This window comes from Vicugna pacos, chromosome 30 (assembly GCF_048564905.1).
Source record: "Vicugna pacos chromosome 30, VicPac4, whole genome shotgun sequence".
Classification (NCBI taxonomy): Eukaryota; Metazoa; Chordata; class Mammalia; order Artiodactyla; family Camelidae; genus Vicugna; species Vicugna pacos.
In genome coordinates this window covers 35,136,276-35,151,031 of record NC_133016.1, presented here as the reverse complement: position 1 = coordinate 35,151,031, position 14,756 = coordinate 35,136,276, and the positions used below count along the sequence as shown (strand labels likewise).

At 45.3% G+C, this 14,756-nt stretch overlaps 1 long non-coding RNA gene across 1 annotated transcript; it reads left to right on the top strand.

Moving 5' to 3' along the window:
* The first annotated feature begins 852 nt into the window (after positions 1-852).
* LOC140690405 (uncharacterized) lies at positions 853-5,733 on the top strand. The gene is made up of 4 exons (XR_012065675.1): positions 853-956; positions 4,160-4,232; positions 5,329-5,399; positions 5,608-5,733. It is a non-coding gene; the product is annotated as an uncharacterized lncRNA (long non-coding RNA).
* The last annotated feature ends 9,023 nt before the right edge of the window (positions 5,734-14,756 follow it).

Genomic DNA, 14,756 nt, shown 5'->3' with positions numbered 1-14,756 from the left:
TGACCTTTAAGGTGTTCACTGTTGTTCACAGAGAGTGAAGCTGGAGGAACTCTGATTCTAGGAGGGGCTTGCTCTACTCGTAATGGCTTCATTGCAGCTCAGGTACTGATCCTTCAAAATGGATGCCTGAGTGGAGGGGAGGCAAGGGCAAGTGCTCACTAGCTAGGCCCAAACCTGGGAAAAGGCTTACCTGGGCTTGTTGAATTTTGGTCTGAATGGCTTGGGAATGCCCCTTGGGACGTGTGGATTCTCACGACCTCTTCCAAGAACAGGAGCGTTTTGATCATCTCTGCCATTTCTTCTCCTTCAGACGTCAGGGACCTTGGACCCGTTATTGGAGAAGGGAATTGAGGAACTTCCTCAAGTCCACGTTGGCACTCCGTATGTTTCTGCCTGTATCAGTGAGTTTCAATATGTCTAATGAATGTCTTTTGAGCCTGGTATCCTCTACAGCTGTCTCCACGCCAGTATTCTCCATTGTAGCAGAACATCTCTCATCCATGTGTTCGCATCTCTCCTCAATCCGTGCAGCCAGCTTATCGGCCAGCTTCTCTTCGTGTCTCCCCTAAAGTCGACTTCACCAGGACTGGGCAAGTCTGAAAGTACCTCGGAGCCTGACCAGTAAGCTGATGACAGGCAGATCTTCCACTGTCTGCCCTTTCAGGTTCTGGAAACTGACCTGTGACCTCAGGTCTTTGGGCAGCAGCAGTATCTCGAACTTACACAGCTTCCCGGACCAAACACCTAAGCCAAGCTCCACAGAGGGCGGCAGCCCCTCCATCACACTGATCCACCCACAGAACTCTGCCCGGTTACCTAGGATCCAACAGCCACAACAAGCCTCGCGGTAAACACCAACATTCCACCTGGAATCCAACCGCTAACTGCCATCCCCAATGGCTGCTGCATCTTGTCAGTGTTGGGGGAGGGGCTGCATCCGACAAGAGGTTCCTAAGGTAAATGTGATTCTACCCACTAGCGTCCCATGGGCCTTTGTTCTTCCCTCTTTCCTTTTGTTCAGAGCTCTATGCACCGTACCAATGGAGGGAAGTGTGTCCCTTTTCAGTTGATGGTTTCACACGTCTTTAAACTTTCTAACAGTTCACAGTACACAGGGACCCACTAAAGGAGACTTATGTTCCTATAATATCCGTACACCCGGAATACATATGCGTCGCCTGATTTCTGCTGAAACACCCACATTCTCAGGACATGGATCCATTGGATTCATGGGGGCTGAAATTCCAAGAAATGAAACCAACCCCAATGTGCACTTTGCTGTCGGTCTCTTTTGCACTTAGTACACTTTGGCAGAGCTACTTGCCTTTGTTATAGGCTTCTTACATTTCTTCTCTACGTAGCCTAGAATATGGCATTCCTTCATCCTGTTGGAAGACATACAAGTCTACATCACGGACTAGGAAACCATTTGATTCCAAATCGGCATTAGTGTTAGGTCACGATATGCTCTTATGAATCAAAATTTACGAATATGAATGCACGCTTCTGATTTCCGAATACAAGTGTGCTGAGTACATGCAAGCCACGATACTGGGTCGATGCGTTCTGAATGACCCTTGACCTCATCTTGAGTATTTTCTTTTGAATAATCTTGGTTCTCTTTGTATATGTCAGCCAACCATACCATTTTGGTGCTTGTTTGTTGGTTTGATTCTTTGTTGGTCTTCTTCTCGCTTGTTTTGCAAACACGTCAGGCCATGCATCTCTCCTTTCGCTTCAAACAGAGTCAAATAAGCTGATTCACTTAAGAGAGTGCTTCCAATCTCCTATGATTACCTGCTTCCCTCTCCCATCTTTAGGGTTTTGATGTCCTCCTTAAGTTCTTCTTCTTTCTTCTCTGCCACACATGCTCTTCTTGCATTTCCAATAATGGTTTCTTCTTTCCATTCCATCTTGCTGCTTTTCTATTCAGGGGAGTTTTCTCAACCTTTCTTTTAGAAAAACTTTTGAACTGCTGAATTCTTTTAAGATTTGCCGGTCTGTAGAATTCTCTAGCTCTGCCGTTATTTGAAATGGTGTTCATGTGGCATAGGCTACCCTAGGTGGCAGCATTTGGCCACTCAGGATATGGTCTGTGTCCTGGCACTCCTCCCTGTCCTGCAATATTGCTGCCGAGATATCAGCTGAAACCCCTCTGGAGGTTTCCTTGTGACTATGTTGTTTCCTCCAGGTGCATTTTAAATCACTCGGATATTCGTGAACTTTGTTGATTTGAATCATACAGCTGCTGGTAGGTCTATTGGGATTCCACCTCCTTCGGATGCTGTGTAATTCCTGAATTCGCATAGATGATTCTTTCTTGGCTTTCAGCAAGTTTCAGTCTGATTTTTCTACAGATAAATTTTCAGACACTTTTTGTTTCTTTATCCCTTGCTTTTCCATCTGGGACTCATGATTTCTATTCTTTCATGCCCTGTCTTAACCCAGTGTTCAACTGCAATGTTTTCATTTGTTTGCACTTGCTTTCCTATGTCTGCTTCTGACCGAGGTTTTTCTCTTCCCCTGTCTTCACAGTCATTCACGCGTCCCTCTGCATTATCTAGTCTGCTAAGGACTGAATTTCAGCCCTGATATTATCACAACCATTGAGTTTCCTGATATTTTTGGCTCGTGTTGAGACTTTCTCTTCCCCTTTTCTGGTATTCTGCCTTTTGTGATTCTGAGACACTGGTGTTCTTCAGTGTTTTCCTGACCTTCATTTTCAACACTTGTTCTGGATAGCGTTTTGCAGACTAGTTGTTTGAAAGCTTATCTTTTGCGCCTTCAATATCTTTGGAACTGAAAATGGTACTTCCTGTTTCTTTTACTGTTCTTCTTCATCTCTACTGGTCAGGTAATATCAGGTATCTAATGTAGAGTTCTAGGGCTTTGTTAATTGAAAAATTTAGACTCTTGTCTCTACGCAATTCCATGGGATTTCTGTGAGGACAATTTCTCCTAGGCATTGATGCCATAACCTGTACCTGTGTGTGTTATTTGGTATATCTCCAATTGCTGGTGTTGCATTAGTTGTGATGAAAAACCCATACTACTTCGATTAGCATAACTTCATTTTGATTATACTTATCTCACACTTCTGAAAGTGCACAGGACACTTCCTCTTGTGGAAATGAAGCTTCTAAAAGTTCTCAGCTCTGCATTCTTCTCTATGTCATTTTGGAGTGTTTCCAAAACAGCAAACTGAGAGTGCTCTTCTGCTTTTTATTGCCACGGGAATGTCCCAATGAAATCAGTTCTTTCCAGAGCTTCTCTGTCTACAGAAACACCAGTGGAAGCATATCTATGGATGTCACATATCAGGGCCTGCTGGAATGATCCCGCAGACCTTCCTTGTTGTCCTAGGTGCCGTACCGTGCCGGTGCCATCCAAAATGTAGCATCCGCTTTTGGGAGATAGTGCTGAAGGGAATGCTTCCTCTTCTCGCGCTGTGGACTTGGACCACTCTTCCTTGTCCTCTCATCCTTGTGGCACGGGTGCACGAAGGCAACCACAGAGTTGTTGCGCATCCTGTGACTCAAACCAAACCATAATCCCAGCCCAGGTTATGAATGTAGCATATCCTAAGGCTTTTCATTCTGATTTCAAATTCAAGGCCCCCTGGATCCCTCAGACCAGATGCACGATATCTCTGATTCAGCCCCACACGTGCTCTATTGGCAAAATTCCCAATTGGTCCCTGGTCCTGCAGATGTACTGGGTGTGGCCATGGGACATATCGGTAATCGCAACCGCGCGACCAGTGTGGTTGATTTATTATTGGTACACAGTTCGGTTTGCTCTCTTGATTCGACCCACCACATCCCACAACGCACTCCAGATCCCTGAGACTCAGCGTGTGCCATCATCCGTAGCTCTATGCCTCACTGACCGTTGCCTCTGCTACCTCAAATTTGGCAGCTGGGATCTTGGTCTCAGAATTAACTGTGGGGATATTTTGCGCTGGTTTCTTTGAGTTCTCTCAGCCAAGCATCTGCTGTGCACTCTTGTAAATCTCAGCACATCACCTTCAAACCCATGTCTCCTGTCCGCTTGAGAGTGTGCGTCCAAGTTAAACAGAGTTTCACCCTTGTTGCTCCATCACCAGGGGTCCGAACCTGCACTGGTTTCCATTCCCTGCTTTGCATTCTCCTGCTTCCAGGTGTCCTGAGGCCTCATCCTGTCTTTGGGAGTAACAGACCTCTCTTCGGCCAGTGTCCTATGCTAAGGGCTGGGTGAGTGGATGTTTCCATTGCTCTGTACATGGGAGCGAGTGAGTGCAGGTTGCACTTCTTCTCTGCCAACTGGGCATCGATGAATCAACACTATCCAGATACATTTCACAGAAATGTGATATTTGCTTAGCTCTTTGTTTCTATACAGCCGTGGTGGGAGGGATTGTCCGAAGACAACTATTTTGACATTGTGTTGATATCCCATTTGCAGTCTTTAAGAAGTTTAACAGAACTCATTTACATGTTTTGGGAGTTATACGAAAATGGAGTTATTTTTTGAAACACACTCAATCGACCTAGAAGCCAGACTTGTCAATTTTGGTAACATTGTGTCAGCTCGATGGAAAAGCTAGACAGATAGAATGCAAACTAGCTGTCCAAACTGTTCAAGGGGTCATGTCAGCTCTTTAAGGTTGAAGCCTCCGAAACCAACAGGAACCATGAAATAACTTTTGGAAACATGGTATAACCCCCAACCTTGGATACACTTGTGCATGTGGTGCCCTGTATCCCAATGACACCTACTGGCCAATGTTGGCATTTCAAGGGGTAACATCCCTCTCTAGGAAAATACAAGAGGACACAAACCAAATATATACATTTAGGTTTGAATCCAAAAGCACCTAGAGGCATTCTAGCTAGGAGAATCCTGCTGCAGTTATGCTAGTCTATTGAGAACCAGGTGTTTTTCTATCAGTGTTGAGAACGCTTAATCATCCGATCCTGTAGTTTAAAGCCATTTAACGCAACCAAGTCTGCACCCCCATGATATAGTGCCCCCGGGGGCTTGACTCAAGTGAAAGACGATCCACATAAGCTGTGTCTTTAATGTCATTGGCGACTTTTACAGTTCAGTTCACTTTCTGACTTGTACTATTTACCTTCACTGTCTTGAAAAACTGAAGCCTAATACAGATTCATGTTCAGTCAAAGATTCCCCTCACTTACCACACTCCCTTCACCCCAGGGAAGACATAAACACAACATTTGCTGAATCTAGCGGAAGGACATCGTTTCTAGGTGTGAGCTAAGTATTCAATTTTATCTATTTCAGCCGAGACTATTTGACCTTTAAGGTGTTCACTGTTGTTCACAGAGAGTGAAGCTGGAGGAACTCTGATTCTAGGAGGGGCTTGCTCTTCTCGTAATGGCTTCATTGCAGCTCAGGTACTGATCCTTCAAAATGGATGCCTGAGTGGAGGGGAGGCAAGGGCAAGTGCTCACTAGCTAGGCCCAAACCTGGGAAAAGGCTTACCTGGGCTTGTTGAATTTTGGTCTGAATGGCTTGGGAATGCCCCTTGGGACGTGTGGATTCTCACGACCTCTTCCAAGAACAGGAGCGTTTTGATCATCTCTGCCATTTCTTCTCCTTCAGACGTCAGGGACCTTGGACCCGTTATTGGAGAAGAGAATTGAGGAACTTCCTCAAGTCCACGTTGGCACTCCGTATGTTTCTGCCTGTATCAGTGAGTTTCAATATGTCTCATGAATGTCTTTTGAGCCTGGTATCCTCTACAGCTGTCTCCACGCCAGTATTCTCCATTGTAGCAGAACATCTCTCATCCATGTGTTCGCATCTCTCCTCAATCCGTGCAGCCAGCTTATCGGCCAGCTTCTCTTCGTGTCTCCCCTAAAGTCGACTTCACCAGGACTGGGCAAGTCTGAAAGTACCTCGGAGCCTGACCAGTAAGCTGATGACAGGCAGATCTTCCACTGTCTGCCCTTTCAGGTTCTGGAAACTGACCTGTGACCTCAGGTCTTTGGGCAGCAGCAGTATCTCGAACTTACACAGCTTCCCGGACCAAACACCTAAGCCAAGCTCCACAGAGGGCGGCAGCCCCTCCATCACACTGATCCACCCACAGAACTCTGCCCGGTTACCTAGGATCCAACAGCCACAACAAGCCTCGCGGTAAACACCAACATTCCACCTGGAATCCAACCGCTAACTGCCATCCCCAATGGCTGCTGCATCTTGTCAGTGTTGGGGGAGGGGCTGCATCCGACGAGAGGTTCCTAAGGTAAATGTGATTCTACCCACTAGCGTCCCATGGGCCTTTCTTCTTCCCTCTTTCCTTTTGTTCAGAGCTCTATGCACCGTACCAATGGAGGGAAGTGTGTCCCTTTTCAGTTGATGGTTTCACACGTCTTTAAACTTTCTAACAGTTCACAGTACACAGGGACCCACTAAAGGAGACTTATGTTCCTATAAGATCCGTACACCCGGAATACATATGCGTCGCCTGATTTCTGCTGAAACACCCACACTCTCAGGACATGGATCCATTGGATTCATGGGGGCTGAAATTCCAAGAAATGAAACCAACCCCAATGTGCACTTTGCTGTCGGTCTCTTTTGCACTTAGTACACTTTGGCAGAGCTACTTGCCTTTGTTATAGGCTTCTTACATTTCTTCTCTACGTAGCCTAGAATATGGCATTCCTTCATCCTGTTGGAAGACATACAAGTCTACATCACGGACTAGGAAACCATTTGATTCCAAATCGGCATTAGTGTTAGGTCACGATATGCTCTTATGAATCAAAATTTACGAATATGAATGCACGCTTCTGATTTCCGAATACAAGTGTGCTGAGTACATGCAAGCCACGATACTGGGTCGATGCGTTCTGAATGACCCTTGACCTCACCTTGAGTATTTTTTTTTGAATATTCATGGTTCCCTTTGTATTTGTCAGCCAACCATACCATTTTGGTGCTTGTTTGTTGGTTTGATTCTTTAATGGTCTTCTTCTCGCTTGTTTTGCAAACACGTCAGGCCATGCATCTCTCCTTTCGCTTCAAACAGAGTCAAATAAGCTGATTCACTTAAGAGAGTGCTTCCAATCTCCTATGATTACCTGCTTCCCTCTCCCATCTTTAGGGTTTTGATGTCCTCCTTAAGTTCTTCTTCTTTCTTCTCTGCCACACATGCTCTTCTTGCATTTCCAATAATGGTTTCTTCTTTCCATTCCATCTTGCTGCTTTTCTATTCAGGGGAGTTTTCTCAACCTTTCTTTTAGAAAAACTTTTGAACTGCTGAATTCTTTTAAGATTTGCCGGTCTGTAGAATTCTCTAGCTCTGCCGTTATTTGAAATGGTGTTCATGTGGCATAGGCTACCCTAGGTGGCAGCATTTGGCCACTCAGGATATGGTCTGTGTCCTGGCACTCCTCCCTGTCCTGCAATATTGCTGCCGAGATATCAGCTGAAACCCCTCTGGAGGTTTCCTTGTGACTATGTTGTTTCCTCCAGGTGCATTTTAAATCACTCGGATATTCGTGAACTTTGTTGATTTGAATCATACAGCTGCTGGTAGGTCTATTGGGATTCCACCTCCTTCGGATGCTGTGTAATTCCTGAATTCGCATAGATGATTCTTTCTTGGCTTTCAGCAAGTTTCAGTCTGATTTTTCTACAGATAAATTTTCAGACACTTTTTGTTTCTTTATCCCTTGCTTTTCCATCTGGGACTCATGATTTCTATTCTTTCATGCCCTGTCTTAACCCAGTGTTCAACTGCAATGTTTTCATTTGTTTGCACTTGCTTTCCTATGTCTGCTTCTGACCGAGGTTTTTCTCTTCCCCTGTCTTCACAGTCATTCACGCGTCCCTCTGCATTATCTAGTCTGCTAAGGACTGAATTTCAGCCCTGATATTATCACAACCATTGAGTTTCCTGATATTTTTGGCTCGTGTTGAGACTTTCTCTTCCCCTTTTCTGGTATTCTGCCTTTTGTGATTCTGAGACACTGGTGTTCTTCAGTGTTTTCCTGACCTTCATTTTCAACACTTGTTCTGGATAGCGTTTTGCAGACTAGTTGTTTGAAAGCTTATCTTTTGCGCCTTCAATATCTTTGGAACTGAAAATGGTACTTCCTGTTTCTTTTACTGTTCTTCTTCATCTCTACTGGTCAGGTAATATCAGGTATCTAATGTAGAGTTCTAGGGCTTTGTTAATTGAAAAATTTAGACTCTTGTCTCTACGCAATTCCATGGGATTTCTGTGAGGACAATTTCTCCTAGGCATTGATGCCATAACCTGTACCTGTGTGTGTTATTTGGTATATCTCCAATTGCTGGTGTTGCATTAGTTGTGATGAAAAACCCATACTACTTCGATTAGCATAACTTCATTTTGATTATACTTATCTCACACTTCTGAAAGTGCACAGGACACTTCCTCTTGTGGAAATGAAGCTTCTAAAAGTTCTCAGCTCTGCATTCTTCTCTATGTCATTTTGGAGTGTTTCCAAAACAGCAAACTGAGAGTGCTCTTCTGCTTTTTATTGCCACGGGAATGTCCCAATGAAATCAGTTCTTTCCAGAGCTTCTCTGTCTACAGAAACACCAGTGGAAGCATATCTATGGATGTCACATATCAGGGCCTGCTGGAATGATCCCGCAGACCTTCCTTGTTGTCCTAGGTGCCGTACCGTGCCGGTGCCATCCAAAATGTAGCATCCGCTTTTGGGAGATAGTGCTGAAGGGAATGCTTCCTCTTCTCGCGCTGTGGACTTGGACCACTCTCCCTTGTCCTCTCATCCTTGTGGCACGGGTGCACGAAGGCAACCACAGAGTTGTTGCGCATCCTGTGACTCAAACCAAACCATAATCCCAGCCCAGGTTATGAATGTAGCATATCCTAAGGCTTTTCATTCTGATTTCAAATTCAAGGCCCCCTGGATCCCTCAGACCAGATGCACGATATCTCTGATTCAGCCCCACACGTGCTCTATTGGCAAAATTCCCAATTGGTCCCTGGTCCTGCAGATGTACTGGGTGTGGCCATGGGACATATCGGTAATCGCAACCGCGCGACCAGTGTGGTTGATTTATTATTGGTACACAGTTCGGTTTGCTCTCTTGATTCGACCCACCACATCCCACAACGCACTCCAGATCCCTGAGACTCAGCGTGTGCCATCATCCGTAGCTCTATGCCTCACTGACCGTTGCCTCTGCTACCTCAAATTTGGCAGCTGGGATCTTGGTCTCAGAATTAACTGTGGGGATATTTTGCGCTGGTTTCTTTGAGTTCTCTCAGCCAAGCATCTGCTGTGCACTCTTGTAAATCTCAGCACATCACCTTCAAACCCATGTCTCCTGTCCGCTTGAGAGTGTGCGTCCAAGTTAAACAGAGTTTCACCCTTGTTGCTCCATCACCAGGGGTCCGAACCTGCACTGGTTTCCATTCCCTGCTTTGCATTCTCCTGCTTCCAGGTGTCCTGAGGCCTCATCCTGTCTTTGGGAGTAACAGACCTCTCTTCGGCCAGTGTCCTATGCTAAGGGCTGGGTGAGTGGATGTTTCCATTGCTCTGTACATGGGAGCGAGTGAGTGCAGGTTGCACTTCTTCTCTGCCAACTGGGCATCGATGAATCAACACTATCCAGATACATTTCACAGAAATGTGATATTTGCTTAGCTCTTTGTTTCTATACAGCCGTGGTGGGAGGGATTGTCCGAAGACAACTATTTTGACATTGTGTTGATATCCCATTTGCAGTCTTTAAGAAGTTTAACAGAACTCATTTACATGTTTTGGGAGTTATACGAAAATGGAGTTATTTTTTGAAACACACTCAATCGACCTAGAAGCCAGACTTGTCAATTTTGGTAACATTGTGTCAGCTCGACGGAAAAGCTAGACAGATAGAATGCAAACTAGCAGTCCAAACTGTTCAAGGGGTCATGTCAGCTCTTTAAGGTTGAAGCCTCTGAAACCAACAGGAACCATGAAATAACTTTTGGAAACATGGTATAACCCCCAACCTTGGATACACTTGTGCATGTGGTGCCCTGTATCCCAATGACACCTACTGGCCAATGTTGGCATTTCAAGGGGTAACATCCCTCTCTAGGAAAATACAAGAGGACACAAACCAAATATATACATTTAGGTTTGAATCCAAAAGCACCTAGAGGCATTCTAGCTAGGAGAATCCTGCTGCATTTATGCTAGTCTATTGAGAACCAGGTGTTTTTCTATCAGTGTTGAGAACGCTTAATCATCCGATCCTGTAGTTTAAAGCCATTTAACGCAACCAAGTCTGCACCCCCATGATATAGTGCCCCCGGGGGCTTGACTCAAGTGAAAGACGATCCACATAAGCTGTGTCTTTAATGTCATTGGCGACTTTTACAGTTCAGTTCACTTTCTGACTTGTACTATTTACCTTCACTGTCTTGAAAAACTGAAGCCTAATACAGATTCATGTTCAGTCAAAGATTCCCCTCACTTACCACACTCCCTTCACCCCAGGGAAGACATAAACACAACATTTGCTGAATCTAGCGGAAGGACATCGTTTCTAGGTGTGAGCTAAGTATTCAATTTTATCTATTTCAGCCGAGACTATTTGACCTTTAAGGTGTTCACTGTTGTTCACAGAGAGTGAAGCTGGAGGAACTCTGATTCTAGGAGGGGCTTGCTCTTCTCGTAATGGCTTCATTGCAGCTCAGGTACTGATCCTTCAAAATGGATGCCTGAGTGGAGGGGAGGCAAGGGCAAGTGCTCACTAGCTAGGCCCAAACCTGGGAAAAGGCTTACCTGGGCTTGTTGAATTTTGGTCTGAATGGCTTGGGAATGCCCCTTGGGACGTGTGGATTCTCACGACCTCTTCCAAGAACAGGAGCGTTTTGATCATCTCTGCCATTTCTTCTCCTTCAGACGTCAGGGACCTTGGACCCGTTCTTGGAGAAGAGAATTGAGGAACTTCCTCAAGTCCACGTTGGCACTCCGTATGTTTCTGCCTGTATCAGTGAGTTTCAATATGTCTCATGAATGTCTTTTGAGCCTGGTATCCTCTACAGCTGTCTCCACGCCAGTATTCTCCATTGTAGCAGAACATCTCTCATCCATGTGTTCGCATCTCTCCTCAATCCGTGCAGCCAGCTTATCGGCCAGCTTCTCTTCGTGTCTCCCCTAAAGTCGACTTCACCAGGACTGGGCAAGTCTGAAAGTACCTCGGAGCCTGACCAGTAAGCTGATGACAGGCAGATCTTCCACTGTCTGCCCTTTCAGGTTCTGGAAACTGACCTGTGACCTCAGGTCTTTGGGCAGCAGCAGTATCTCGAACTTACACAGCTTCCCGGACCAAACACCTAAGCCAAGCTCCACAGAGGGCGGCAGCCCCTCCATCACACTGATCCACCCACAGAACTCTGCCCGGTTACCTAGGATCCAACAGCCACAACAAGCCTCGCGGTAAACACCAACATTCCACCTGGAATCCAACCGCTAACTGCCATCCCCAATGGCTGCTGCATCTTGTCAGTGTTGGGGGAGGGGCTGCATCCGACGAGAGGTTCCTAAGGTAAATGTGATTCTACCCACTAGCGTCCCATGGGCCTTTCTTCTTCCCTCTTTCCTTTTGTTCAGAGCTCTATGCACCGTACCAATGGAGGGAAGTGTGTCCCTTTTCAGTTGATGGTTTCACACGTCTTTAAACTTTCTAACAGTTCACAGTACACAGGGACCCACTAAAGGAGACTTATGTTCCTATAAGATCCGTACACCCGGAATACATATGCGTCGCCTGATTTCTGCTGAAACACCCACACTCTCAGGACATGGATCCATTGGATTCATGGGGGCTGAAATTCCAAGAAATGAAACCAACCCCAATGTGCACTTTGCTGTCGGTCTCTTTTGCACTTAGTACACTTTGGCAGAGCTACTTGCCTTTGTTATAGGCTTCTTACATTTCTTCTCTACGTAGCCTAGAATATGGCATTCCTTCATCCTGTTGGAAGACATACAAGTCTACATCACGGACTAGGAAACCATTTGATTCCAAATCGGCATTAGTGTTAGGTCACGATATGCTCTTATGAATCAAAATTTACGAATATGAATGCACGCTTCTGATTTCCGAATACAAGTGTGCTGAGTACATGCAAGCCACGATACTGGGTCGATGCGTTCTGAATGACCCTTGACCTCACCTTGAGTATTTTCTTTTGAATAATCTTGGTTCTCTTTGTATATGTCAGCCAACCATACCATTTTGGTGCTTGTTTGTTGGTTTGATTCTTTGTTGGTCTTCTTCTCGCTTGTTTTGCAAACACGTCAGGCCATGCATCTCTCCTTTCGCTTCAAACAGAGTCAAATAAGCTGATTCACTTAAGAGAGTGCTTCCAATCACCTATGGTTTCCTGCTTCCCTCTCCCATCTTTAGGGTTTTGATGTCCTCCTTAAGTTCTTCTTCTTTCTTCTCTGCCACACATGCTCTTCTTGCATTTCCAATAATGGTTTCTTCTTTCCATTCCATCTTGCTGCTTTTCTATTCAGGGGAGTTTTCTCAACCTTTCTTTTAGAAAAACTTTTGAACTGCTGAATTCTTTTAAGATTTGCCGGTCTGTAGAATTCTCTAGCTCTGCCGTTATTTGAAATGGTGTTCATGTGGCATAGGCTACCCTAGGTGGCAGCATTTGGCCATTCAGGATATGGTCTGTGTCCTGGCACTCCTCCCTGTCCTGCAATATTGCTGCCGAGATATCAGCTGAAACCCCTCTGGAGGTTTCCTTGTGACTATGTTGTTTCCTCCAGGTGCATTTTAAATCACTCGGATATTCGTGAACTTTGTTGATTTGAATCATACAGCTGCTGGTAGGTCTATTGGGATTCCACCTCCTTCGGATGCTGTGTAATTCCTGAATTCGCATAGATGATTCTTTCTTGGCTTTCAGCAAGTTTCAGTCTGATTTTTCTACAGATAAATTTTCAGACACTTTTTGTTTCTTTATCCCTTGCTTTTCCATCCGGGACTCATGATTTCTATTCTTTCATGCCCTGTCTTAACCCAGGGTTCAACTGCAATGTTTTCATTTGTTTGCACTTGCTTTCCTATGTCTGCTTCTGACCGAGGTTTTTCTCTTCCCCTGTCTTCACAGTCATTCACGCGTCCCTCTGCATTATCTAGTCTGCTAAGGACTGAATTTTAGCCCTGATATTATCACAACCATTGAGTTTCCTGATATTTTTGGCTCGTGTTGAGACTTTCTCTTCTCCTTTTCTGGTATTCTGCCTTTTGTGATTCTGAGACACTGGTGTTCTTCAGTGTTTTCCTGACCTTCATTTTCAACACTTGTTCTGGATAGCGTTTTGCAGACTAGTTGTTTGAAAGCTTATCTTTTGCGCCTTCGATATCTTTGGAACTGAAAATGGTACTTCCTGTTTCTTTTACTGTTCTTCTTCATCTCTACTGGTCAGGTAATATCAGGTATCTAATGTAGAATTCTAGGGCTTTGTTAATTGAAAAATTTAGACTCTTGTCTCTACGCAATTCCATGGGATTTCTGTGAGGACAATTTCTCCTAGGCATTGATGCCATAACCTGTACCTGTGTGTGTTATTTGGTATATCTCCAATTGCTGGTGTTGCATTAGTTGTGATGAACAACTCATTCTACTTCGATTAGCATAACTTCATTTTGATTATACTTATCTCACACTTCTGAAAGTGCACAGGACACTTCCTCTTGTGGAAATGAAGCTTCTAAAAGTTCTCAGCTCTGCATTCTTCTCTATGTCATTTTGGAGTGTTTCCAAAACAGCAAACTGAGAGTGCTCTTCTGCTTTTTATTGCCACGGGAATGTCCCAATGAAATCAGTTCTTTCCAGAGCTTCTCTGTCTACAGAAACACCAGTGGAAGCATATCTATGGATGTCACATATCAGGGCCTGCTGGAATGATCCCGCAGACCTTCCTTGTTGTCCTAGGTGCCGTACCGTGCCGGTGCCATCCAAAATGTAGCATCCGCTTTTGGGAGATAGTGCTGAAGGGAATGCTTCCTCTTCTCGCGCTGTGGACTTGGACCACTCTCCCTTGTCCTCTCATCCTTGTGGCACGGGTGCACGAAGGCAACCACAGAGTTGTTGCGCATCCTGTGACTCAAACCAAACCATAATCCCAGCCCAGGTTATGAATGTAGCATATCCTAAGGCTTTTCATTCTGATTTCAAATTCAAGGCCCCCTGGATCCCTCAGACCAGATGCACGATATCTCTGATTCAGCCCCACACGTGCTCTATTGGCAAAATTCCCAATTGGTCCCTGGTCCTGCAGATGTACTGGGTGTGGCCATGGGACATATCGGTAATCGCAACCGCGCGACCAGTGTGGTTGATTTATTATTGGTACACAGTTCGGTTTGCTCTCTTGATTCGACCCACCACATCCCACAATGCACTCCAGATCCCTGAGACTCAGCGTGTGCCATCATCCGTAGCTCTATGCCTCACTGACCATTGCCTCTGCTACCTCAAATTTGGCAGCTGGGATCTTGGTCTCAGAATTAACTGTGGGGATATTTTGCGCTGGTTTCTTTGAGTTCTCTCAGCCAAGCATCTGCTGTGCACTCTTGTAAATCTCAGCACATCACCTTCAAACCCATGTCTCCTGTCCGCTTGAGAGTGTGCGTCCAAGTTAAACAGAGTTTCACCCTTGTTGCTCCATCACCAGGTGTCCGAACCTGCACTGGTTTCCATTCCCTGCTTTGCATTCTCCTGCTTCCAGGTG